The sequence below is a fragment of the Capra hircus genome, chromosome 8 (assembly GCF_001704415.2).
Source record: "Capra hircus breed San Clemente chromosome 8, ASM170441v1, whole genome shotgun sequence".
In the NCBI taxonomy this organism is placed as follows: domain Eukaryota; kingdom Metazoa; phylum Chordata; class Mammalia; order Artiodactyla; family Bovidae; genus Capra; species Capra hircus.
The window spans coordinates 88,381,727-88,409,569 of NC_030815.1; the positions used below are offsets into that span (position 1 = coordinate 88,381,727).

General features: G+C 48.6%; 1 protein-coding gene across 2 annotated transcripts in view; it reads left to right on the top strand.

The window, feature by feature from the left end:
- Nucleotides 292-27,843, top strand: part of SEMA4D (semaphorin 4D) — a 129,786-nt gene continuing 102,234 nt past the window's right edge. The window contains exon 1 of one of the 2 annotated variants that reach the window (XM_018052516.1): nucleotides 292-484. The gene's annotated coding sequence lies outside the window, so the exon portion shown is untranslated. The remainder of the gene's footprint in view (nucleotides 485-27,843) is intronic. The other variant, XM_018052513.1, reaches the window with a different exon arrangement.

Here is a 27,843-nt window from a genome sequence, read left to right on the forward strand (position 1 = left end):
TAGCCTTTGGGGGCTTGGGGGTTAAGGGGAAAGGTAGAAGGTGGGGAAGGAAGAGGTCAGAGGGAAAGAGTGGAGATGGAAGGTGGCAGGGGTGGGTGGAGATGGAGGGAGTGGAGGAGTGCAGGAAGGTGAAGAAAGGGGAGGGAAAAGGGGAGGGACGGAGCGGGTAGGGGATGAGAAGTAGGGCGGGGAGCCGGCCGGAGAGGAGGAGGAGGCAGGAGAAGAGGGGGAAGGGAAGCGAGAGGAGGCGGGAAGGGGAGGAGGGGAGCGGAGGAGGGGCCTGAGCGCAGCCCCGCGCCCTCCCTCCCGCGCCGGCCTCCGCGCCCTCCCTCGTCGCAGCATCCCCGAGTCGCCTGGCCGCGCCGCCCCTCCGCGCCGGGCCTCCGAGCCGGTCGCCTCCGCCTCCGCCGCCGCCGCCATTCCTGCGCCCGCGCTCGCCTGGCCCGGCACCGCGGGGCCGCGCGGCCAGGACACGCCGCGCCAGGTAAGGGTTGGCGGGTAGAGGGCGGGCGCGGGCGGTGCAGGTGCGCGGGGGCGGCGAGACCCTCCCCCAATCGGCCGCCGGAGCCTCCGCTCCGAAGCCCCCTGACTCCTCCCGGGACCCCCGGGGCCTCCCCGGAGCCCCCTTCCCGGAGCTCCATGACTTCTCCGCAGACCCTTGAGTCCCGTCCCAGGAGCCCCCAGGACCCCTCCCCTCCTTGGCTGCCTCCCTGTCCCGGCGCGCAGGTGGCTCGGCAACGCTCGGGGCTCGGGCGCGCGGCAGACCCTGGCCCGGGGCGGGGGCGGTGTGTTCTGCCTGACCCGCGGCTCCTGTCCGCTCGGCCCCCGCCCCACTCCGGCCATTCAGGCCTGGCCCGGCCCCGCGGCTTCTATTTCTGTCGGCGGGGCCGCGGCCCCCGGGCGCTAGACCCCGAGCCGCGCACTCAGACAGGTGGGGCAGGTCGGGGCCCTGGCAGTGAGTGTTGCAGGCCTCGGCTTCCTTTTGGGTTTTGGCTGCGTGATTCTAGAATAGCCAAGGAGAATCAGCAGCCTTAGCTCAGGGCTGCACCTGTTGCAGCCGCCTGGTGAACTGCAGGAGGCTGAATCCACTGGGGTTTTGCCAGTGCAGACGGTGGAAAGGAGGGTTGGGTCGTGGTGGTCCCCTTCGTTTTATTTCATTTAGTATCGGAGATGGGGTTGTGTGGGCGTCTGGAGGTGGGCAGTTCACGAAAAAACGAGGCCTGTGGTCTAGGGCAAGGGTCCCCGATTTCTGGAGCGCGTTTGCTATGCAAAGTTGTTCAGCTTTTGATTTGAAAACCACCACTTATGTTAAGCACATCCAGGACTTGGGGACTGTGGCCAAGTGGCTGGCCCCCCCATTCTGAGTCTGTTCAGATCCACTAGGCGCCACCGAGCGGAAGTTTCCTTTCCAAGGGTGAAGTGACATCGGTAGCCTGTCAGCTCATACCTGCCCCAGGCCTGGGGCCTGCCTTCTGGCTGCCTGGGCGCTGTATTTTGGGAATGTTTACTGTGTCCCAGAAACAGGCTGCCTCAGTCAGTGCTGGGGCCAGGATTCTGGCCGAGATAATGCCACGATTGTCACTTGAACCGTTGGTGTCTGTGCACATCGTCTGCAAGAATAAAGAAGAATAAAACAGACCTGCTCGGAGTACTCCAGGCAACCAGTCCTACCAGGGGGAAAGTCTGCAGGGATGAGGGGATGGTGAAGGGATTCACTGGGGCATTTCTGGGGACAAAGACTCTCCCTGCCAAGAGGCTAGACCTTCAGATTGCAAAGGAAAAAAAAAAGTTTGTATTATGAACAGCGGGTAAACCAAATAAAGAAAGAAAAATTGCTGACACTGAGAGGCAACCCAGCCCTGGTCTACTCTTGAGCCATGTTATAGGACCATGAGCTGGCATTCGAGAGGTACTGGCTCTCTATGATTGCTGGAAAATGCAGCGTTACCCCTCTGCTGGTAACTGGGGTGCTCTGACAGCCTTCTTTGGGGTCCTGGCAGATGGTGCATCCACCTCAGCTCAGGAGTGGGGTGCAGGGCCACGCCGCACAGCTGTCCAGTGGGTCTGGGGCCAGGGAGATGACCATAATGACATCATTCACTTGTGATCCAGTCCCTGTGGGTTAGCCAAGGCAGTTTTCATCTCAAGCGCCTTCCCCCCTCACCAGGCAGGGATGTCTAGGCCAGTCTTGGGAGCGCACACTAATGGCTGGCTGTGAGTGAGGGGGGAGGACCATCCGCTGGTGCCAGCACATAGCGAAATCAATAATGTGTTGCAGAGATCAATGGTTTTTTCATTGGTCCTCTGTGCTTCCAAAGAGAACCTGCCTCTCCCACACTGAGCATGGACAGTTTCAGGCCTCCCACCCCTCCCTCTGGGTTCTGTTTCTGGTGTGTGTGGGGGAAATGGGTGTGGCCAGGAGCCTTTTCCTGATCCCTTGTGTGGTGAGCCTGGGGCTCCTGGATTGGCAAATGGGCCCCGGGTCCCCTCCCAGCACCAGGCGTCCCCAGTGTCCCTAGGTTAGGCCCCTGCTGTTGCATAAGTGTATTGGTTTCCCGATTGTTCCTTAATTCATAGCGACCTTCCCCTCATGCTGTTTGTTCAAAAGAACTCCTGAGAAGGTGATGTGGCAACTAGTGTTCCCAGTGCCCCTGGCCCCCCCATCCTCAGTCCCTTCTGGGAGTCATAACAGTGACCAAGTTAACCATCCAGGCCTGCAGGGTGGCCATGGGGTGAAGCTGGCCATGTAAAAATACACAAATGAATTTGCCATCAACTGACTGTCGAGGGTGGCTGCAGGAAGAAAGACTGCTGTCCTTTGTGGGGCTCGGCAGGTGTAGTCTCCCCTGCTCCACCTGTGCCTCTGGGGCCCTTGGCCATTCAGGGATGTCTCGGGATGTCACCCGAGAGTGGGCCGGTCGGGCAGGCTTCTCTGCACTGGAGACTCAGCACAGCTCGTGCACATTGCAGCCTGCCTGCTGTCCAAAGGTGATGGAGAGAAGTGCAGATTTATTGCTGCTGCTGCTACTGCTGCTGCTAAGTCGCTTTAGTCGTGTCTGACTCTGTGTGACCTCATAGACGGCAGCCCACCAGGCTCCCCCGTCCCTGGGATTCTCCAGGCAAGAACACTGGAGTGGGTTGCCATTTCCTTCTCCAATGCATGAAAGTGAAAAGTGAAAGTGAATTCGCTCAGTCGTGTCCAACTCTTTGCGACCCCATGGACTGCAGCCCACCAGGCTCCTCCGTCCATGGAATTTTCCAGGCAAGAGTACTGGAGTGGGGTGCCATTGCCTTCTCCAAGAGATTTATTAGGAGGAAATATCTGCTGATTCAGTCAAGTGGAGATAGCACGTGAGTGGGCCTTGCCTGGAGCTGGGCTGGCATTGTTCAGTGCACCAATTAAGATGATCTTTGGGATAAGCAAATTGGCTCATCGCAACTCCTTGGAGTGGCTCACTTTCAGTTGCCCGTCCCTTCCTGAGTGCATGGTCATTTACCTGGTGGTATTGTACCTGGACCAGGCATCACAGCAGCCCAGGAGTCGTTCCCCCATAGGTGCCTTCCAGCGCCCTGTGATCCGCCAGTAGGACTGGGTCCTTTATTTGGTCTAAAAGTCTCAGATGCTCTCTATGAAAGTAGAGACTTCACCCCTTCCCCAGGTCACTTCTATGTATTACTCGGGACTGCAGCTTTGAACGAAATGCGGTTAACCAGCATTTGAGCCAAGAATCATTCCTTTAAAAAATGATGGTGTTTAAAGAGATAGTTGGGTGTTTGTTGAGTGAACAATGATTTTAAAAGATAATTATATTCCTTAACAACGGTATTGTGGTTATGTTCACACAGTCTTTACCCTTTAGCTGTAGATGCTGGAGTGATCTGCAGAGGAAGCGAGAGCTGTTTTAGATTAGCATGGGTGGGGGATGGGTTGGGTGATGGAGGGAGCGGCATTGACCACTGTTGAACGGTTATTAGCTCTGGGTGATGGTACCTGAGGGTTTGTTAGTCTCCTCAGTCTTTATCTTTAATCTTTAAAAGTCTTATCATAAAATAGTTAATGATCTAAGAATCCCATTTCCCCCTCTCAAATGCCATAGGATCCTTCACTTCATGGAATTGTTGAGATTTACTTTAAAAGCAGTGCTGATGAGTTAAGTGAAAACATTGCTCCTTAGTGTCGACTGCATAGTGATCCCATTTACACATGTATAGGTAATAAAGTGTAGAAGCATCTGGAATGACACACGCTGTGTGTCAAGCAGACGATGATAGAGCACCCTTGGTGGATGAGGAGGACAGGTGCTGCTCCAGACTCTAGGGACACAGCTCCGAGCAAGAGTGGCTGTCCAGCTGGTGACTGGGATGGGAGGGAAGGATATATGTGTGCACGTGAGTTGTGTGTGCTTGGGTGTTGGCAGAGGGTTGAGAAGGGTGTGGAAGGAAGGAGGAAGGGGAATCTATCCTTTTAATCCCTCACCTATTTCCATGTAGTTTGTTTCTTTTGCAGTGGGATTGTTTTTGTAATGATAAAATGTATTTGTAAGAAGGGATCGCCATTAGGGAATGTGCTTAGTTGCTCAGTCCTGTTGGATTCTTTGCGACCCCATGGCCTGTAGCCCACCAGGCTCCTCTGTCCATGAGAATTCTCTAGGCAAGAACACTGGAGTGGGTTGCCATGCCCTCCTTCAGGGGATCTTCCCAACCCAGGGATTGAACCCAGGTCTCCTGCGTTGCAGGTGGATCCTTTAGCATCTGAGCCACCAGGGAAGCCCGTAGGGAATAGAATAACCTGAGTTTTTTGCAATATTTATTTATTTAGCTGCATGGGCCCTTAGCTGTGGTACTTGGGACCTTCGATCTTCGTTGTGGCGTGCAGGTTCTTTAGTTTCGGCATGTGGAATCTAGTCCCCCGACTGGGATTGTACAGGCCCCGCCTGCATTGGGAGTTCAGAGTCTTAGCCACTGGACCAGCATGGAAGTCTCTAGAATAGCCTGTTCTAAACATTAAATTTCTAAATCTAAATTTATTCGAAATGGATTTGACATGTTACTACACAACATAATAACATGATGTGGCTTCAGTGAGGCAGTCAATGAATCCACAGCCATTGTTGCTCAGAGTCTGTGCTCTGTGGATCATGAAAAAGAGACACCAATACCCTGACCTCAGCAATAGGGGGGATGAGACCCAGACCCTGAAAATTTAACAGCAATGCCGTTCCTCAGTTTGGGCAGTAAGCTGAGGTACCATGCTGGCCCTGAGCCATGGGATGGGGAAGACCCTTAGCTCAGACCCACCACGGTCCTGGTTTAAGTGGAAAGCACATTTCCTTCCATGGGACTTGACCCAGCAACAAAAGCAGTGACAGAGCCTTCTTGGGTGGATTTCCACTGTGAGTTGGATGACCTGCCACTGTGGGACTGTTCCATTCATCTTGAGCAGTTGCTGTTTTTTCATTTAGTAGAGGATATGTTAAGTAACTTTCCTCTACAGCAGCAGCAACAACAAAACCCATAAAAATGCTAAGTCCACAGAGTAAAAAAGTACAAGTTGCCTGGAATCCTCAGGGCTTCCCGCCCCCTCCATTTTCCTGTCCTATTACAAGAAATTTGAGTTGCTTAAGTACCAGAATGTAATGGGCTTTGATCTAGCATCTGGGTGTTGTTTGGCTCTGAAGCATGTTTTTGATTTTGTTTGCAAGGACACTATGTTCTGGGAGGCCTACTCTTAATAAGGGCCTCAGCTGGACCCCACTTTGTTCTCACCATGTGTTTGGGAGTTTTGTTTGTTGTTGTTGTTGTTTACTAGTATTTTCCATGTTTGTGGGGAGCCACAGCCGGGCCCTCAGTGAGGCGGCTGTGCTCTGAGTCTCGGGTCTCGTCTGCATGGCCCTGAGCTGCTTGCTGTCAGAACAGACTGTAGGCGTACAGCTCATTTTTCCATTGAGATCAGATGTGTTCTCTGCATCTCAGTCCTTTCCAGAGGCCTTAGGGATCCTGTCTGAATAGAGCTGTGCCATCCAGGCATTTGGGGCACCCAGGAGGTCTGTGTCCTTTGTAGGTGAGGTCCCGTCATTCCTCTTTTTTGAGGCAAAGAAATTAGGTACTCAGGTGGCGCTAGTGGTAAAGAACCCACCTGCCAATGCAGGAGACATAAGAGATGCAGGCTCGATCCCTGAGTTGGGAAGATGCTCTGGAGGAGGGCGTGGCATCCCACTCCAGTATTCTTGCCTGGAGAATCCCATGAACAGAGGAGCCTGGCAGGCTGTAGTCCATAGGGTCACACAGAGCTGGACACTACTGAAGCAACTTAGCAAAGCCCCTTTCACCTCCACTTCATGAAGGCTCACCACTTCCTCCAGCAAATGTTTACTGAGCTCCAGTTACGGCAAGAAACCAAGAGATAGAAGGCCCTGCCAACTTGGCACTTACGGTTAAGTAATGGGTGCTGGAAGGCTAAGGAGAGGAAGTAAATCCAAATGTAATGCATTGGGGCCATAGTGCCATGGAGAAAGCCAGTGTGGGGCCCAGGTGCTCACAGTTTGGGAATGTTTGAGATTCAAAACCAGGTGGCTGATGGGCTGATGGAGGAGGTGAGGAGTGACTAGGGGGATGTCATAGCACGCTTCAGCAAGGCCAGAGGGCAGGTGTGGCTGGAGCAGAGGAGCAGCCCTGTGCAGGTGGTGGATCTGGCTGGATTCTGGTGTGTTCTGAAGATGGAGCCAATGGGATGGTTGGCTCAATAGAGGAGTCCAAGGTGACCCTGAGATTCTTGGCTCAGGCAGCCTGAGGGACGGAGTGGGCATCACCTTGAGATGGGGTCTCTATGGGCAGAGCAGCTTCAGGGATTTGGGAGGGTGGTACCTACGACCTCCGCTGCTATCCACGTGGAGGTGGTAACGGGCTTGTTGGGCAAGCGAGGCTGGAGTTGGAGGGAGTGGCCTGAGTCCGATATGGGTCTGGATGTTGCCAGCACAAAGGTGATATTTTTAAAGCTGAGTAGGCACAAGATGGCAAAGGAGTTGAATGGATGGAGGAGAGGAGAGGTCCAAGGTCGAGGAACCAAGAAGGACTGTCATCAGGGCAGGAAAGAACCAGAGGGGTCTGGGGCATCCAGGGCCACAGGAAGAGTGTGCATGGAGAGAAAGTGCTGTCTGGCCGAGGGAGCCAGCTAGGTGAGGAATGAGAATTATCCTTGGAGAATTGACCTTAGAAACATGGAGGTTGTCAGTGTCCTGACAAGAGGGGTGGGAGTGTTGGGCCAAGAGAAGGTGGGAAGTGGAGCTCAGGACATCAGGAGTTGGTAATTTTTTCGAGAATTTTTCTGAGAAAGGGGGCTGAGAGATGGGGGAGTTGCTGATGGGCATAAGGGGTTGTGTTTCAGGTTTTGGTCCTGATGGGAAAGATGGAGTTGGGGAAAGAGTGAAGGAAGTAGGGTGGGGGCCTTGCCCATGTCCTCCAGTGGGGGAGAAGGAGGGGACAGATGAGCGGCCACTGTTCCCCCGCAAGCAAACCGTCATTAGCCTCTTAGGTGCGCCACTCCTCTGATTGGCCCTGGAGTCCTCAGACAGGGGAAGGGGTCGGGATGGCAGAAAAATGGTTATGGAAGCTTGTGACAGTGGAACCTCTGAGCATGGCCGTGGGTGCCCAGGGGGTGATGAAGCACTCTTGGGTGGTGAGCATAGGAAGTCTGGAGAGCTGAGTTTGCCAGGCTCCCTGGCAGGAGTGGATGCCCTTCTGGCTGAGAGGACATCTGTGTGACAGGAGAAGGGTGAAGGGGGCCTGGTCTGCTGGCCTGATGGGCCTGGCCAGAGACCGAGGCTGAAAGTGGGGCCGTGTCCTTGCAGCCAGGATGTGAGCATTTCCCTGTTGATGTTGGCCTGGCATCCCTACACACAGGGCCCGGTCACTAGCGAGGGCCTGCGTGTGATCGATTAACACTGCCTTGATTCCGCATCCACTGAGTGCCACGTGAATGAGGGGGAGAGCCTGTCTCCAGGCGTGGTCCCTGTGCCCACAGCATGTGTTTCCAGACCCTGCTGCAGATCCGGGTTTTCACCTCCACCCCCAGGACCCCTGAACCAGCTCTGTGGTAAAGAATCTGCCTGCAAGGCGGGAGACCCGGGTTCGATCTCTGGTTCAGAAAGATCGCTTGGAGAAGGGAATTGGAACCCGCTCCAGTATGCTTGCCTGAAGAATTCCTAGGACAGGGTAGCCTGGTGGGCTAATGTCAGTGGGGTCGCACAAAGTTGGACATGACTGAGTGACGAACACTTTCACTTCCAAGGTTGGGCTAAGCACAGCCTGTGGTTGGGAGGTGTACCCTGAGGGGCAGACAGGAGAGCTTCTCTCTGGATGCCCATTAGACTTAGGGTGCTTGCCTGTAGAAACAGTGTTTTGTTAACCAGTTTTATTGAGGTATAATTGACATACAGTAAAAGGTTACTGTTCAGTGAATTTTGACAAAGGTATACAGTTATGCAGGCTTCCTTTGTAGCTTAGATAGTAAAGAATCTGCCTGCGATGCAGGAGACCCAGATTCAGTCTCTGGGTGGGAAAGATTCACTGGAGAAGGGAATGGCAAACCACTCCAGTATTCTTGCCTGAAGAATCCCATGGGCAGACAATGGGTTTGCAAAGAGTCAGACTCAACTGAGTGACTTTCACTTTCACTTCCTAGCTTGGGCCAAGCAGGGCTTGCCTTTGGGGGTAGTGCATCCTGGAGGGCAAACAGGAGGGGAGAGGCAGGGCCAGTGGGCCCACTCTGGATGCACATTAGACTTGGGATGTTCACCTGTAGAAACAATGTTTCTTTAGCCAGTTTAACTGAGGTATAATTACATACAATAAAAGGCACTGTTCAGTGAGTATTGACTAAGGTATCCAGTTATGCAGATGTGATGTGATGCTACCATGATGTGATGGAGGCCAACAGTGGATGAGCTCTGCAGGTGAGGTGCACCTTGCGCATTCACGCACCTACTGTCCCTGGCTGCTGTCTGGCTGCTATAGCAGTTGAGCAGTTGCAATAGAGAGTGTTTAGCCTATGAACTGTCCCCAAACTCCCTGTTGTCTCTGCACTCAACCCTCCACCCAGGCAATCACTGATCTGTCGAGATTAGACTATTAGATTTGTTTCTTGAAGAGTTTCAGAATGGAAGCATGTATTGTAGATTTCTTGTCTTCTTTCCCTTGGCACATCTTTGAGATTCTTGGGTTTTGCTGTGTGTTGTACTTTATGTCTTTTATTGCTGAACCCTGTTTTGTCACGTGGGTGTGCCATGATTTATTGATTTATTCACCTGCCGGTGGATGTTTGGATTGCTTCCTGTTCGAGGTTATTATGAATTAAAGTGCCGCAAGCTACAGTGCAACACAAAAGGAAGAACAACCAGTTAAAACATGAACGAAGATATCTCCAGAGAAGACAGACAAATGACAAATAAGCACATGAAAAGATGCTCAACATCATTAGTCAGTAGGGAAGTGCAAGACCAAACCGCAGTGAGATACTATTTCCCTCTTACCAGAATGACTTTTATTTAACAAAAAAGGAAAATAGTAAGTGTTGGTGAGCATATGGAAAAGGTGTACGTTTCATACGTTACTTTGAGAATGTAAAATGGTGCAGCAATTTGGAAAATAATTTAGGGATTCTTCCAAAAGTTAAACACAGGAATGTCATGTGACCCAGCAGTCCGACTCATGGGTAAATACACAAAAGAACTGAAAATAGATGTTCCAACAAAAACTTGTACACAACTGTTCATAGCAGCGCTAATTCACAATTAGGGAAACAACTCAAATGCCTATCAGTGGATGAATGAATAAGTAAATATGGTCCATCCAGGCAATGGAATATTACTTAGCCATTAAAGAAATGAAGTACTGACATGTGCTCCAACATGGATGACCCTTAAAAACATTTTACTAAGTAAAAATAGTCAGACACAAAAGTGCATTGTATGATTCCATTTATACGAAATGTCCGGAATAGACAGATCTATTGAGATGAAACAAAGCAAGCTGGTGCTTGCCAGGGCTTGGGGAAGGGGAGAATGCGAGTGACTGCTTAATATGTATGGGGTTTCCTTTGGAGGTGTTGAAAATGATTTGGAACTAGAGAGTGGTGATGGTTACGTATGCTTTAAAATGGTTTAAATGGTAAATTTTATGTTATATGTATTTTACGGCTATAAAAAAAGGATGTAAAAAATGCTGTATTCATTTGTATGCACATCTGAGAGTGGACATGCGTTTTCATTTTTCTTGAGTAACTACTTACCCAGTAGAATTGTGAGGCTGTGTGGTAAGTGTATCTTTAACTTTATAAGAAACTGACAAACTGTTTTCCAAAGTGGTTGTATTGTTTTATATCCCTCCTGCTAATGTGGGAGCAGTTATTTCACATCCTTGCCAGCACTTGTGGTTGTCAGTCTTTTTAAATTTAGTTACTCTAGTGGGAGTTGTGCTCTACCATAGATGTTCTAGTTGAGCATCTTTTCCTGTATTTATTAGCTCTTTTAGGTTTTTGTTAAAATCTTCTGCTGACTTTTTAGTTGGGCTATTTATCTCTTATATTTGAGTTTTTAAGCGTTCTTTATGTATTCTGGATTCAGTTTCTTTGTTAGATATTTGTATTGCAAATATTTTTTTTCTCTGTGGCTTACCTTTCTATTTGATTAATGATATCACTCAAAGGGCAGACATTTTTAGTTTTAAGTCCATTTATATCAGTTGTCTTTAGCTAGTGGTTTGTGCTCTTTGTGTCCTGTTTAAGAAACTTTGTCTCACCCATCATCATAAAGATTTTCTTCTGTGTTTTCTTCTGAAGGCATTATGGTCTTAGCTTTTATCTACTATCTGTTTTGAGTTGCCTTTTAACTGGAAACAGTTTAGGGTTGAGGTTTATTGTTTTGAGTGCGTACACCCGGTTGTTCCCGCATGTTTGAAGAGTAATTGAGAATCTGTGTGGCTTTGTTTCAGGACTCAGTTCCAGTCCATTTTGGCTTATTCACCATTGGCCTGAAAACTACCCTGTCTTCATGACTGTTGTTTTACAGTAATTCTTGAAGTTGTGTAGTAAACCTTCCAGTTGTGGTTCATTTTCAAAACTGTGTTATCTAGTCTAGTTCCTTTGCATTTCCAGTTTCTAAAAAAAACGCCTGCTTGAATTTTGACTGGGATTGCATTAGCTCCTTAGATCAACTTGAGGGATATTGGCATTTTTACAATATTGAGTCTCAGCCAGTGGTCATGGACTGTTTTTCCATCTGTGTTCACCTTCCTTCATTTCTCTTAGCAGTGATTTGTAGTAGTCAGTATAGGTCTTATATGTGTTTTATCACATTTATTCGTGAGTATTTGTGATTTTAAATGTTACAAATGGGTTTTTAAATTTTTAATTTTCCAATTTATTTCTATTGTTGGAATATTGTATGGTTGGATGGCATCACCGACTCAATGGACATGAGTTCGAGCAAGTTCCGGAAGCTGGTGAGGGACAGGGAAGCCTGGCGTGCTGCAGTCCAAGGAGTTGCAGAGTCACGCATGACTGAGTGACTCAACTGAACGGAATTGTTACTGTATAGAAATGCTGTTAATTTTTATATTGTTTATTTATCTTGTGACCTTTCTAAATTCACTTACTTGTTTCAGTAGCTTTTTTGTAGTCCTTTAAGATTTTTACATGAAGAGAATCCTGACAGTTATAAATAGGAACCATTTTATTTCTGTCTTTTCAGTTTAAATGCTTTTTATTTCTTTTTCTTCCTGTATTCCATTGTCTAGGATGTTCAGTGCAGTGTTCAACAGAAATGGTGACGATGGACACTCAGCTGTTCCCAATCTTAGGAAGAAGGAACTTAGTATCTTTTCATTGAATATGATATTAGGTGAAGATTTTATGTAAATGCATTTTTTGAGGTTGAGGGAAGTTTCTAGTTTGCATAGAGTTTTTATCGTTAGTGGATGTTCAATTTTGTTGTATGCTTTTTCTGTATCTGTTGAGATGATCATATGGTTTTTCCTCTTCTTTGTGATAAATATGGTGAATTACAGTAGTTGATTTTTTAATGTTAGACAATATTTCATCCCTGGCACAAACCCCAGTTGGTCATGATATTATTATCTCTTTTTGGTATTACTAGATTCAATTTGCTACAATTTTGTTAAGAATATTTAGAACTATATTGATGAGGGATATTGTAATCTTTTCTTATAATCCTTCTGTCTGGTTTCTGTATCAGGGTAATGCTGGCCTCACACAATAATTTGGGAAGTGTTTCCTCTTTATTTATTATTGAGAGTTTGTGTAGGACTGGCATTGTTTCTTCCTTAAACATTTAACAGGATTTATTAGTTAAGCTGTCCTGGATTTCCTTCATGAATTCGGTTCATTGACATAGAGCTATGAAGACTTTCTGTTTCTTCTTGAGTCAGTCCTGGTGATCTGTGTGTTTCAAGGAATCTGCCCATTTCACTAAAGTTGTCAAAGTTGGTGGCATAAGGTTGTTTATAATATTCCCCTATTATTATTTTAATACCTTGGGATTTGCATGGTTTTCCCTTTTTCATTTCTGAGCCTGGGATTCTTGAAAAAATGAAGCAGAACAAAACCCCCATGTCTGTCCCCACACCCGCCCAGTTACAACAGAATCTCCTGGGATGGGAGGGAGGGTGTGGATGTGTGGTTTTGACAGCTGTTCAGGTAATTCTTGTGCAGCCAGAATTGAGAGCCTTTGACGCAGAGGAAGGAGGGATAATCTTTACTTACTGGTGGTCTGGGCAGGCCTCCCAGAAGTGGGGAGAAGGAGGATCTGAAAGAGCGGAGAAGGACACAGGGCCCTTGTCTCAACACAGGGTCTGTATGGAGAACACGAGGCCAGTGGCCTTGATGGGGCTTTGAGTTTGGTGTGGACCCTGGGCGGACCTACAGGTATGGAGGGCATTCTGTACATGCCAGATTTTGGAGCCAGTGAAAAATAGGAAGGAAAGTAGCTGGCCAGGAGACAAGGAATGCCAGGCCACATAGCATAGACTTCCTTCTCTGCAGGGTTGTTGTTTGTTTTAAAGTGAGATTTACTGAGGGATAATTTGCATTCAACCCTTAAGGAAATCAACCCTGAATATTCATTGGAAGGACTGATGCTGAAGCTGAAGCTCCAATACTTGGCCACCTGATGAGAACAGGAAAAGACTTTGATGCGGGGAAAGATTGAGGGCAGGAGGACAGAGGATGAGATGGTTGGATGGCATCCCTGACTCAATGGACATGAGTTTGAACAAACTCTAGGAGATGGTGAAGGGCAGGGAAGCCTAGAGTGCTGCAGTCCTCATGGTTGCAAAGAGCTGGACACTACTGAGTGACTGAACAACAGGGACAATTTGCGTTCAGCAAAATGCACCCATTTTCATGTCCTGTTCTATGACTTTTGAAACATCGTCATGTAACAATCACCAGATCAAGATACAGAAAATCCTGTAACCCCATAGATTTCCTTGGGTCCTTCCGGAGTCAGATCCTTCCCCACCCACCTACTCCCAGCACCCATGAATCTGTTTTCCATCCTTTAAGGCTTCTCCAGGATGATGTATAAGCGAAGTCACACACTGTACAGCTTCTGGGTCCAGCTTCTTTCACTCTGCCTAATTTTGCCGGGGTTTGAGCAGTAACTGATGTGATCAGAATCACGGTGAGTGCTGACTCTGACACCTGATTTATGGATCAGAAAGATGAGGATGAAGACAGGGAGGCCGTTATGGGAAAGAGTGACATAGCGATATTCATGGTGATCTCATTGTCAGGGACCTGCCGCCAGCCGTCTATCCCTGTCTCGTGGCGTTCTAACCACAGCCTATTAGGTTGGGAGAGTCCTTCTGTCTTTTACAGCTGAGGATGTTGAAAACGGAGTAACCAAGAAATGGTGGACCCAGGATGTGAACGTGGGGCTGTGGCTTGAAGCCTGCAGGGAGGGGTAATTGCCAGACACAGTATCTGATGCACACACTGAGGGGTACCCATTGGTTGAGGTATTTAAAAAATGTTAAGGATACCTGTACCCTCGCCCATTGCAGTTCATTGTCTGGAAATTTATGCTGAGGACTCATGGTTGCGAAGAAGCGTTTATTAGAAAGGGTGTCAGGTGTTGATAAACAGAAAACCCAGATACCAGCTGAAAGCCACTGACAGATGGTCAGAGATGAGGAGATACAGTTAGGCTAGCCAACCTCTAAAAATAATAGTATAAAATATGACTAATTTGATGTATCACATCAAGTACTAGAACTATTCCTAAACCGGGACATACAGTGAGGACCCATAATTTGTCTAGAAAGCATTAGGCAGACTGTGTCCAGAAGGGAGGGTCACGTAGTTCATTGATGATGTGGTTTTTGTTTTCTCCTGGGTGCTTGTCTGCATGACTCCAGTTTTCTGCAGCAATAAAGGAAAAATGGAAAAAACACAACTGTAGGTCACACGCGCACACATACACGTCACATGCCTTGAGAGTCTGACACACTTTTCATAGACCTGTTATACCTGCCTTGTTTAAAAAGCGGGTGGGAGTTCTTTCTGTTGCTCTTTTAAATGGGAAACATACGCTGGCCTGTCCAGAGTGAGAGGAGATGCTTGAGTGAGAGGGAGTGTGTGGCCACCATGAGCCCTGCACCGGGAGTGGGCCCACTGCCCTCCTCCGTGCCCGGCTCCAGCAAGAGCCTGCTCTGATGGGCGACCTGGGTTTGACCAAGAGTCAGCCTTGTGTCGTGTGTGTGTCTGGCCTCAGCAAGGCCTGACCATTCATGAGTGGGGTCAGCAGCATCTGGGAGCTATGGGATTACAAAATGAGGTGACAAGTGAAATATCCCTTCTTGGTTATCTTTGAACTGGGATGCTGATAGATTTCAGTGTCATATTTAAAACTAAGCTTCAGAGAGGTTTCAGTACTTAATCTAATGTTGCTGAAAACATTTTATTAGAATATTAAAACTTAATGGCTGCTTTCGGACCCTGAGGGCAGCTCACAGTAAGACACGCATTTATCTGTAAGGCAGTGAACCTGCTTATGTGTGTGTACATATGCATGCACACACATTTATGTATACATACACACACCCGCACTTAAAATCAAAGTTTCTCAGGAGAGCACTCACCCCTAACCACATATGATACTCTCTGGTATTTTGTTCAGTTGCATCTTGTTAAAAACTGTGTTTGCACCCCCCAGATTGAAAAATACCGAACCCCATTTTGTCATCTGGCCTTCTGTGTGACTGCATGAACATTTTAAACTTTCGGTGTTAAGCAAATATGTGAGGACTTTGTATTGTCATTTTATTTTCCACATCAACTACTGGCTGTGGTAGCCTCTTCTTTGGTTTCTCTGAGTCTGGCGCTGAGCACAGGTTGGAGCCTGGAGCAGAGGGGTGCGCCCCCCCCAGCTGCCCATCCCCAGTTGCCTGGGGAATGCATGCTCAAAGGCCACACATGGCAGGGGGAGGGGAGAGCCAGGAAACTGGGTCAAAGCAGAGCCCCTGAGCCTCGGAAGTGGATCACTGGCGGGTCTTTGAAACCTGAGGGACTAGCTTGGGTTTCAAATGTGGGCTCCCTTGGGCCTCCCTGGAGGCATGGCCCCCCTCCTTTATGTTTATATGCTCTCCCGCTTAGTGGACAGGACCACCAACAGAGCAAGGCTTGGTTTTCCCTGGCAACCCAGGAGGGGATGGGAACACGATTTTTAAAGTAGATGCTGAGGGCCTGGAGAGCAGGCCCTGGGAGACGCAGGTCCCCACGGGTCTGCAGTGATGGCTCTGTGGCCTCCTGAGCTGGTGGACACAGACTTTGCATCCTGGGACGAGAACACCACTTATAGTGAGTGGAAAGGGCAGACATCCGCTTCGAAAACAAATGAGACCCGGAACACACACACTCCTCTCTTCCTGGGAGAGGACACAGCATGTGCACACACCAGCTCTTTCCGAAGGCCCAGACTTCTGCTAAGATGTTCTGTGTCAGGACTATTTTCAGGCCTTTTCTAGCATTTATGCTGCGGTCCCTAAAGACGGAAAAACTTTCCCAAGCACAGCTCCTTTCATTCGCCACACCAGGTGCCAGTCTCTCCAGCCTGCTGGCCGGGAGCTTGGGGAGCCGCGGTGTGGCTTCTGTTACCCAGAGTGATCTCCATGAGCTTGGCAGCGGCTGTTAGCTGCACCAGCTGAGAACGGCTGGGCGCTTCCCAGAGCAGCCGGAGCTTGTCCCAGCCTGGCCTGTGCTTCTCTTTGCTCTTTGTGCCATGCCTGTTTGCTCAGAGCTGAAGGGGGATGGGTCTGCTGAAGGAAACGTGCTCTTAGGGCTGTGGGGTCACGGTCATTTTCTGCCCCGGCGAGTGCCCTTGTGTGTTCCTGGGCCAATCCTGGTGTCCTGAGGCATCTGCTGTCTAGGAGAGTGGCCCCAACAGCAGTAGCCGACGGACCAGGGCATGCATCCTCTGAATGCTGGGGCCAGGGCCAGCTTGTTGGGGTCGGGTCCCCCGGGAAAGGCCACCTGACTTCAGGCTGACCTCTTCCGTGGCCACCCACCACTGGTTGCTCAGCAGTGGGTCCCCTCACCCAGCTCAGCGTAGCCTCTCTTCTTTTCCCATCTTGAAATGCAGGGGAAGATCACCCACAAAACGGCAGCAGCAGAAGGTCCAGCCTGCCCGCCCTTCTCTATTTTCATCTTCCCATTTTCCTTCCTCCTCCTTTGGTGAGACGTTTGCACTTTTACGGTAATGTGCATGTGACCTTGCTTTGCTCACCAATGTAGCCCGACTGTGAGGCTCCCAGAGCACTAGCAGGCCCTTCTGGCACTCCACCCCAAGGATGCTGTCCCCACTGAGCGCAGCAGAGTTGCGTTCTGGCTGGGTTTGACTTGCATACACTGGATTCTGCAGTGCACGCGTGGATGTCCCTCGGCTCCTGTGAGTGGCCTCGGGCCCCGCTGCACGCCCGGGGCTCTTTCCTCATCCCAGCTCTCCAGCATCCATCTGGGGCACGCACCACAGTTTATGCACTCGCTGTGCTGTTGGCTTGGGCCATTATGAATGTGGTTTGTAAACATTCTTGTCCCTTTATTCTCCACTGAGGACGCCAGGGGTCCTTGATTATCTGTAGTTCCACTTCCTAGGGCAGCTTGCCTCCATCTGTAACAGGGCTCCTGGAATTGGGGTCTCAGACTTAACACACTGGCACCCCTGGCTCCAGCTTGCTCCAAGCCCCTCCCCCACCAGGAGCTGTACCCCCGACCCCGGGAAGGGCTTTGGGCCTCCCCCGCCCCTGCTGCCATCTAGCCCCTTGGGGTCTCTCCAGCTGCACCCTGCTCCTTGCTACCCTCTGCTTCCCCCAATCTGGTGGGCTCAGCAAGGCCTGGTGGAAAACTCCCTGGTCATGAAAACATGGTAGCTCTTCTCCGCTCCACAGTTCTGTCTTGCTGCACTGTACCCTGTCACTCAGCCGTGCTGCTGTGCACACCTTCAGTGCGCAGGGGACATGCGTGTCCCGGGCACCAAGTGTGCAGCAGGGCGTGGGGGTGAGGGAGAGCCCATAGCATGTGGCGCCTCCAGCTGAACTACAGTGACCAGGGATGTGTGCCACCAGGAAGGGAAAGTTGGGGGTGGGTGTTGACCAGCGAGGATGAGCTTAAGGGGTCTAAGTCAGGAACTCTGAGCTGAAACTCAGGGACAGCAGGAAATAGCCAAACCTGAGTTGGGAGAAAAGCTGTGGCAGTTTAAACAAAGCTTGTGGCTGTAAATGCATTGACACTGCTGTCACTGAGATGCGGTGGTGTCTGCCTTCCCTCGTGACTGCTTGGATCTTGGAGCCCTGAGATGCTAAGTAAAGGGCATGACCGTCGTGCTGTGAGGAAGCCCAACCCAGCAAGGCCATGTAGCACTGGGCCTGCAGTGGACAGCCTCCTCGCCAGGCCCTGACTTGGGAGGGGAGTGGCCTTTACATGATCTCAGCCCTTGGCATCAGGACCCCCGCAGGGGCCTTAGACTTTGAGATAAGTGTCCTGCTGGGGCCCATCAGGACTCTTGGCCCAAGGACTGTAAGCATGGGGAACTGTCTTGGGCCACCAAGTCCAGGGTGGTTTGTTACATGCAGCAATGGCTAGAACAGAGCGGTGGCTCCCCCAGAGAGTGGGTGGGGCCTTGGGGAGAAGTGGGAGTAGTTTTGGACCCAGGTGCTGGGTGGGACGGTGGGGTGTGAATCAACAGGTGCGACAGTGGTAATTCCTTGAGTTTGCATCCTACACTTTTCATTGTGTAGCCGGGAGGCCTTCTGCCTTCTCCTTAGCTGACCATGAAGGAAACATGCTTACGCCTCATCGAATCATGATGTACACGCATGTTTCCTAGGGTCGCCATAAGAAAACTTCACAAAGTGAGTGGCTTAGGCAACAGAAATTTATCCTCTCCCAGTTCTGGAGACCAGGAGTCCAAAATCAAGGTTTTGGCAGGGCCGTGCTCCTCCTGAATGCTCTAGGATAGGACCCTTCCTGTCTCTTCCATCCTCTCTTGGCTCCAGGTGTCCCTGGGCTTGTGGCCACATCCCTCCAGGGCCTGCCTCCGTCTTCACGTGGTCTTTTTTGTGTCTCCCCTCCACGATGCTCTCACAGGGGCCTTTGTCAGTGGGTTTAGGGCCCATCCGGCTGACCTAGGATGATGGCATCTTAACTCTGTGATCCAAATGACATCTGCAAAGTCCCTTTTTCCAAATAACATCACTTCTCAAGCTCTGAGTGAACGTTCTTTCTTGCCTACTGTAGTGCATGAGAAGGCAAGAAAAGAACCGTGTGGGGCCAGGAGGAGGCGGGTGGCCCTGGTGGGGCGGGGACTGGCTTCGTGGCCAGCTGCAGGGAGGAGGGTGTGGGCTGGGGCTGGCAGGCATTCACCTTCTCCAGGATATAGTTCATCGAGGCTTTATCAGCAGGAAAATGGAAACCGCGGCCACTTTCTGACTTTGTGGGAAGTTATCAAAATGAGAGTGTGGTGGAAACTCACTGCTTTGTTAAATAATTTTGCATTGACTCAGAAGGGAAACAGGAAAGGGCCTTCTATCTTTTTATGTGAGTTTTTATCTCTGCTTGTGGGACCTTTCTTTTAAGTAGCTTTTCTACAAAAATACCCGTTGAATCTTTAGTGTGAACAGGAAGTCAGATATGCTGACTAACTTTTCCTTTATTTTAATGGCATTTCTATTGTTTTGAAAATGAAGAAAGAAAACAAAGAATATAAGCTACTTCCTCGTGCCCAAGGTACGTCTTCTCTGTGCCATTTGTGCGCGTGCGTGCACACACACACATATGCATGTACACACGTGTACACATACATAGGACATTTATGTAGATGGTGGTTTCCCAAGGATGTGTTCACACCTTAGAAGGTTTTGCAACTTGCTTTTTTCGCTTAGCACTAGACATGTGTGCTCTGCACTGCACTGTGAAGCCTTGCACGACTCTGTGAGGGCTGTGTGCCTGTGTCCCTCAGCCCGTGGTGGAAATTTAGGTGTCTCTCTCGTCTGTTACATCCTTGACAGTTTTTCTTGGGGTACTCCCGTGAGTACTTACATAGCAGTCTATCCTCTGGAGAAGGGAATGGCAACCCACTCCAGTTTTCTTGCTTGGAGAATTCCATGAACAGAGGAGCCTGGTGGGCTCTAGGCTATGGGGTCGCAAGGAGTTGGACACGACTAAGTGACTAACACACACACCCACACCCACACCCACACCCCCACACACACTCCATTGAGTATTTGTGTAGGAGTCTTAAAACTGAAATATTTGAGTCAGAGGGTGTATGTATTTTTAATTTTGACTGGAGTCGGCTGGGCTGTCTGCCAGGACAGTATTGTGCCCCTCAAGCTCACAAGAGCCTTTCTTCTCCCTCACCCACCCAGAGCATTTCTGGTGTGTGTAGTCCTGACTACTGTGATCTTGAAAAGGGAAAGTCATGGGTCTCTGACCCCATCGCTTGTTTGTGATTTATTGGTTGTTTGCATTTTCTCCTTGAAACACCTGACCTTGGTCTTCACCTACTTTAATAAAAATTGAGTTGTTTCCCTTTCACTGATTTTATTGATTTGGGGAATTTCTTTCATTTCAGAGTATTCTGGGGAAAAATATAAAAGCCTGTTTGAAAGCATTTTATCCATAAACTTTTTAGTAGTTACAGATGAACTTTGACTGGAGACCCATGGGACCATCACCTGCTTTTTTGATTAATCTGGGGTATCCTGAGGGGTCCAAGCCTTTCATGTACATTGCTGTGGGACAGACATCAATCAGCTTTGACTGCGCCAGCCTGGCCACCTGCCACAGGACAAACAGTGGCATCCATCAATGCTGCTGCTGCTCGACTGCTTCAGTTGTGTCTGATTATTTGCACCCCCATGGACTATAACCTGCCAGGCTCCTCTGTCCATGAGGTTCTCCAGGCAAGAATGCTGAGTGGGTTGCCATGCCCTCCTGCAGGGGGATCTTCCCCACCCAGGGATTGAATCCGTGTTTTTTATGTCTCCTGCATTGCAGGCAGATTCTTTACCACTGAGCCACCAGGGAAGCCCGGCGCCCATGAATAAGTGGAAGGGAAAGTGAAGTCGCTCAGTCGTGTCCGACTCTTTGTGACCCCATGGACTGTAGCCTACCAGGCTCCTCCGTCCATGAGATTTTCCAGGCAAGAGTACTGGAGTGGGGTGCCATTTCCTTCTCCATTGGGTCTTCCCAACCCAGGGATGGAACCCAGGTCTCCTGCATTGTAGACAGACGCTTTACCATCTGAGCCACCAGGGAAGTCCATGAATGGTGGGGCCCAAAAGAAATTGGTGATATTTGTAATTGGATGTGTGTGTGTGTGTGTGTGTGTGTGTGTGTGTGTGCGTGCGCGCGTGCACATGTGCATGTATTCCTGAAAAATGCTGCACAGTAGAACTGGAGGACTGCATTCCGAAAGCTTTCCATGGATTTAGGAGTTCCTGCCCACTTGGCGGCTTGTAGGACTAGCTTTCCATACATCATCTTGATTGTATTTTTAGCCAAATGATAAAACTCACCGCCCCCCTACACACACACCCTCCACGCCTGTTGCTTACAATTGACAGTTCATCACAGTGTCATAAGTAACGTAGCATGTTTTCCTAGAAGGCGGTTAGGAACCCCAGCCAGATGCTGGGCTGTGTGTCCTTGATGTTTCTCACACATGGCTTTCACTGGACCCTTCACAGGGTGCTGTGTGCTCATGGGGGGTCTTCTCTCCACTGCAAGGTTCTGCTCCAGAGTGGGGTGGCCCCTGCTGGGTGGTATCTCAGAAGCTATGTTCCTGATTGTATCAGTCAGGGTTTTCCAGGGAAACAGAACCAATGGGGTATGGGGTGGGGGAGGAGGGAGGGAGGGGTTGTTTTAAGGACTTGGTCACTTGACTGGGGAGGCTGGCAGGTCTGAAACCTGCAAGGTGAGCTGGAGGCAGAATTCCTCTTTCTTAGGGGGAGATCAGTATTTTTCCTACCAAGGCCATCAACATATTGGATGAGACCCACCCTCATTATAGAGGGTTATCTGCTTTACTCAAGGCTTCCCTGGTGACTCAGACAGTAAAGAATCTGCTTGCAATGCAAGAGACCCAGGTTTGCTCCCTGGGTCGGGAAGATCCCCTGGAGGAGGGAATGGCAACCCACTCCAGTGTTCTTTCCTGGTGAATTCCATGGACAGAGGAGCCTGGGGGCGACTGCACTCTATGGGGTTGCAAAGAATCGGACGGGATTGAGCAACCAACACTTTCACTTTCTGCTTTACTCAAAGTCTACCAACTTAAATGGTGATGTGATTCAAAACATTCCTTCACAGAAGCCTCTGAAATAGTTTGATCATTTATCTGGACATCGTGGCCCAGCCAAGTTGACATGTAAACTTAATCATCCTGATCAACACCCCAAGTGCCTCAACCCCATGGTGGGTTAGGTGTGTGAGCTTGTTTAGGATGTTTAAGGATGAGGGGTGACCTGCTCCGCATGCAGGCAGGGCTTGTATCTCGTCTCCAGAGGCCATGGGTCCTGGCACCAGTGTGGAGGAAGGTGACATTTCTTGTATTCTGATGGCATGGGGAGCGTGGCTCTGGCCTTGTGTGGGCTGAGCCCCATGCTTGCTAACTTGTGACCTCGTTGGGATTGCGCCTTCATTCCAGCACCTCTGTCCCCACACTTAGGGCTGAGTGAGCTCCTCAGTGCCTCTGGGGTTGTTGCTTGTCGTCCTCTTTCTATGAAATGCTTCATTTCCTGGCATGGACACAGTGGAAGTATTTATTAGCTGAGAGGCTCGGTGCTCCGCATCCTGATATTTTCTTTTGCTGGCAGAAACCTTTGTTCAGTTCATGGTCTGGCCATCCTGTCCTGCCCTCCATGTCGCTGAAGTTGACCTGTCCGCCTGGCATGCTCTTATCAAGGCTCTTGGGCCGTCCTGTTAATTGGACGATAAATAATCACAGTGAGACAGAAGAAAAGCACAGTGGTGTCCTGGGGCAGGTTTGGCCTAGTCCTCAGGTTTGCATGGCCTTGGAAGTGACTTGCTTGGTGGATAAAGGGAGGGAGGCAGACAGGAGCACTGCAGGGTGCCCTTAATGAAGGAGGTTCTTTTTTGTTTCCATTAGGTGTGGTGTTTGAGGCTAGTGAATGAATGAATGGGAGAGTGGGCTGGTCCCAGAGGTTGGAAGGGATTAGGGTGGCAGGTGGGCGCCCGAGGGGCACAGGTGCCAGACCTGCACCCGAGGCTCAGGAGGCAGTTTGTTGTTCAGTTGCTCAGTTGTGTCCAACTCTTTGCGACCCCATGGACTGCAGCGTGCCAGGCTTCCCAATCCTTCACCATCTCCCAGAGCTTGCTCAGACTCTTGTCCGTTGAGTCGTTGATGCCATCCAACCATCTTGTCCTTTGTCATCCCTTTCTCTTCTCGCCCTCAGTCTTGACCAGCATCAGGGTCTTTTCCGATGAGTTGACTCCTTGCAAAAGGTGGCCAAAGTGTTGGAGCTTCAGCTTCAGCATCAGTCCTTTCAATGAATATTAAGGGTTGATTTCCTCTAGGATTGACTAATTTGATCTCCTTGCAGTCCAAGGGACTCTCAAGAGTCTTATCCAACACCACACTTCGAAAGCATTAATTCTTCGGTGCTCAGCCTTCTTTATGGTCCAACTCTCATATCTGTACGTGCAGCAGAAGGGAGTGTCAGTTCTGAGCCTGGCATCGGCATGTCTGGTGCCTTCCCCGATGCTGAGGCTCAGAGAGGGACGTCACTAGGATTTTGGGAACCTGCAGCCTCTCCTTGTTTCTGGGTGTGTGGGGCACAGTGTACTGCTCCCAGACCTCTCCCAGACCGCTCCCAGCTTCCAAGGAAGCCCCTCTGGTCACGTTATTTCTTAGAAGAGCGTGGCCTGCCTGGCAGCCAGGGGCATGCCTGAGGGTGCGGCTGCTCTGTGCTCAGGGGCTGGCAGGGCCTTTGTGGTGCCCCGAGGCTGACCCTGTCCCATCTGGGAGGCCAGCTGCAGTGCTGGAGAGCTGACCCTGGAGATGCCCTATGACAACAGCGAGTGCCAGAGCTGTGCGGCAGCTCCAGCCCCTACCCTGTCCCCACTCCCAGGCGCCAAAGCACCAGCTGCTTATCTTGAAAGTACCTTCTGGAACTTCCTTGGGTGGCCCAGTGGTGTGTCTGGAGTCTCCACACCTGGGACCCCTGTGGGGCACCCCCAGTGACAGCCCTGAGACCAGATTGCTGTCTTAACACACTTGCAGAAATGATAGCCAGGAGGAGAGAGAGAGAGTGTGTGTGCGCGTGTGTGCATGTGTACGTGTGTATGTGTGTGTGTCAGGAAAGCCCATGCCAGGGAAAAATATTCTTTCTGCCTTTTTTCTCTTCTTTGAGGAAAGCATGTCTGTAGGAAGAGGGTTGGGAAACAGCCATTTGATCATGTTTTTAATTTTTAAGCCCTACCCTCAGTCAGAATGTTCTTGGAACCATAAAGCCTGAAAAAGATAATGAAGTGTATGTAGTTTATGATCCACGTGTGCTGAAGGTTGTGTTCTGTGGGGAAGTTTAACGGTTAGAGGCTTAACCACAGAGAAAGAAAAACTAATTTAAACACAGTTTACAGAGATTATGTACTGGGCTCTTTCATCTGTGTACACAAGGGAATATTGTTAGAAATTAAGAACTTGGAAACATTCAAATTGGTTTTTATTTTATTTGTCCAGCATAATCTGTGTGGTGTTTTATTTGGATCAAAATGCCAATGATTTCTTGACTTAATCATCAACACAGAGTTTAAATGAAAGTTAATTACCATTTGAAAGCTTGTGATACATAGAGCTGCATAAATGACTCAGATGGTGTTTATTTCTGGTGTTTATTGATGCCAGGTGTTTAGAAGCTGTAATTTGCATTTGGACATCAGTGGGGTTCAGTCTGTTGGCAGCCGGTGGGAGTGGCGGAAGGCCTCTACCTAGAAGCTGCAGAACTTTTCTGGCTGGAACTTTTCTGAAATGGAATAGCATGGAGTGCACAGTGCAACTGCTGGGGACCCAGAAACACTGCCGTGGGGCTATAAGTCCCTTCTCTTTCTGCCTGCTTGATTTCAAAGAGGAGACGAGGAACAAGGCCCAAACTTCTGTCACTGACTAATCGGGCCAGAGTCTCCTAGGCCTCTGTTACATGCCTGTCCAAAGTTCTGGTCTGCCCAGGTATGGCTGAACATGCAAAATGCTTCTTCAGACTGTGGATGTATTTTACCAGTTTTCTGGTTGCCTCTTGTGGGAAGTAAAAGCATAATACTTTGAAAGTCCAAAGGATTGGACAGGTTGACTCAGGGTCTCTGTCTGGTCCATGATCACGGTATGAGCAGACCCTGTCCCACGGGTGATGGAGCCTGTGCGCACGGTTCACGTAGGGTAAGTCTGGAAGCCGCACGCCAAACCAAACAGCACACATCTGCAGAGAGCGATCGCAGTTAAAACTTCCTGCCTTTAGAACTCTTTTATTATTTCCATACAAGTACACCTTTGTAAATCTACTTTTCTGATAAAAGTGTTTTAAAGCGAAAGGTACCATTTTTAAGTGTTCAGTTCAGGCATCAAGTACCTTCGCTCTGTTGTGCAGCCATCACCACCCTCCACACCCAGAACATTTTCATTTTCCGAAACTGAAACTCCCCAGCCCCCGCCCCCAACACCCACCATTCTACTTCTGTCTCTACTTCTGTCTGTCTGCTGTCTCTTCTGTCACTATATGAGGCACCTCAGACAAATGGAATTATATAGAGTATTGCCCCTTTATATCTGGCCAAGAGTAAAGGTGTTTTTAAAAACATTTGAGTCAAATCAGTGTAGTTCTTTTACTCTTTTTCCTTCATATTTTACATTATTTTACGGTGAAAATGATTATTTTGGTATACAGTTCTGTGAGTTTAAATGCATGTATAGATTTGTGTAACCACTTCCACAGGATGCAATAATTCCATCCCCCCAAGTTTTTCTCGGTTCAGGCAAACCTCAGAGATATTGCAAGTTCAGTTCCACATTATCGCAATACAATGAATCTCCTGATAGAGCAAATCCCATGAAATTTTTGCTTTCCAGGGGCATGTAAAAGTTTTATTTACACTCTACTGTAGTATATTAAGTTTGCAGTCTCACTGTGTCTTAAAAAACAGTGTATACACAATTTATGCATTAAAATTTTATGCATTTGATAATTTGTGCATTAAAATGCATTATTTGTATCTTTTTTTAAGACTCCATGTGTAAGAGATATATGATATTTGTCTTTCTCTATCTGACTTAGTTCACTTTGTATGAAAATCTCCAGGTCCATCCATGCTGCTGCAGATGGCATTATTTCATTCTTTTGAATGGTTGAATGATATTCCATTGTATATGGGTACCACATCTTTGGGGCCTCCCTGGTGGGCTCAGATGGTGAAGAATCTGCCTGCAATGCAGGAGACCTGCATTTGATCCCTAGGTCGATAAGGTCCCCTAGGAAAGGGAATAGCAACCCACTCTAGTATTCTTGCCTGGAGAATTCCAGATGAACGGACAGAGGGCTCTGTCCATGGGGTTGTAAGGAGTTGAACACGACTGAGTGACTGACACACACACAAGCCACATCTTTATCTTCAGCTGTTGATGGACGTTTAGATTGCTTTCTTGTCTTGGCTATTGTAAACAGCAGTGTAATGAACACTGGGGTGCATGTATCCTTTTGAACCATATTATCCTCTGGATATATGCCCAGGAGCAAGATTGTTGGATTATACGGTAACTATGTTTTCAGTTTCTTAAGGAACCTCCATAGTGGCTATACCAATTTGCATTCCCACCAACATTGTAGGAGGATTCCCTTTTCTCCACACTCTCCAGCCTTTATTGTTTGTAGACTTTCTGATGGTAGCCTTTTGATGATAGTGAAGTGATATCTTGATACAGTTTTGATCTGTGTTTCTCTCAATAATTAGTATTATTGAATATCTTTTATGTGCCTCTTGACCATCTTCTTTGTATTGATAGAAACGTCTGTTTAGGTCTTCTGCCTAACAGATGAACTTATTTACAAAACAGAAACAGACTCGTTGACTTAGAGAACAAACTTATGGTTACCAGGGGGAAAGAGTGGGGTGGGTGGGTAGTTAGAGAGTTTGGGATTGACACGTATGCACTGCTATATTTAAAGTAGATAGCCGACAAGGGCCTATTGTATAGCACAGGGAATTGTGCTCAATACTCTAATAATCTAAATGGGAAAAGAATTTGGAAAAGAATAGATACGTGTATACATATAACTGAATCACTTTGCTATATACCTAAAACAAACACAACATTGTTAATCAACTATATGCTAATATGAAACAAAAATAAATAAAAATTTGTTTACAAAGGCAAAAAAAAGAAATTACTGCTAAAGAATGCTAACCATCATCTGAGCCTTCAGCAAGTTGTAGTAGTAACATCAGACATCACTGATCGTAGATCACCATAACCAATACAATAAAAATGGAGAAGTTTAAAATATTCTGAGAATTACCAAGATGGAACACCAAGACACAAAGTGATCAAGTGCTGTTGGAAAAAATTGTGCCAGTAAACTTGCTCTTAGAAGGGTTGCTGCAGACCTTCAATTTATAAAAAGTAGTATCTGCCAAGGGCAGTAAAATGAGGTCAGCCTCTATCACCCTTTATGTTCCCACCCTCTCATCACCACTGAAAACAGACTTAATCTGTCCTTGTAGTTTACTTGTTTATGAACGTCCTATAAGCGGAGCCAGAGAGTAGAGAGCCTGTTAAGATTGGCTTCTTTCCAGGATAACACCTCTGAGGCTCAGTCAAGTCATTGCATATATAGACATTTGATTTTTTTTTTTTTCTGGTCACTGAGTAGTATTCTGTTGTACGCTTAAATGGAGCAGCCATAAATATTTGTTTGTCAGCTCTTCTGTGACGGTATGGTTGCATTTACTTAGGATAAATACTCATGAATGAGATTTTTGGGCCACTTGGTAAGTGTATGTTTAACTGTATAAAACCATCAAAATACTGTCTGGAGTGTCTGTCTTGTTTTACATTCTCACCAGCAGCCTGTGAGAGTTCGAGTTGCTCCACCCGTACTTGGCTTTGTTAGTTGGTGTTTCATTGGAATATAGTTGATACACAGTGCAGACTCTTTACCAGCTGCGCTACAAGGGAAGCCCAAGTTATAGGTGTACAGTATAGTGGTTCACTGTGTTTATAGTTCTTATAAAATATTGACTGCATTCCCCACGTTGTACAGTATATC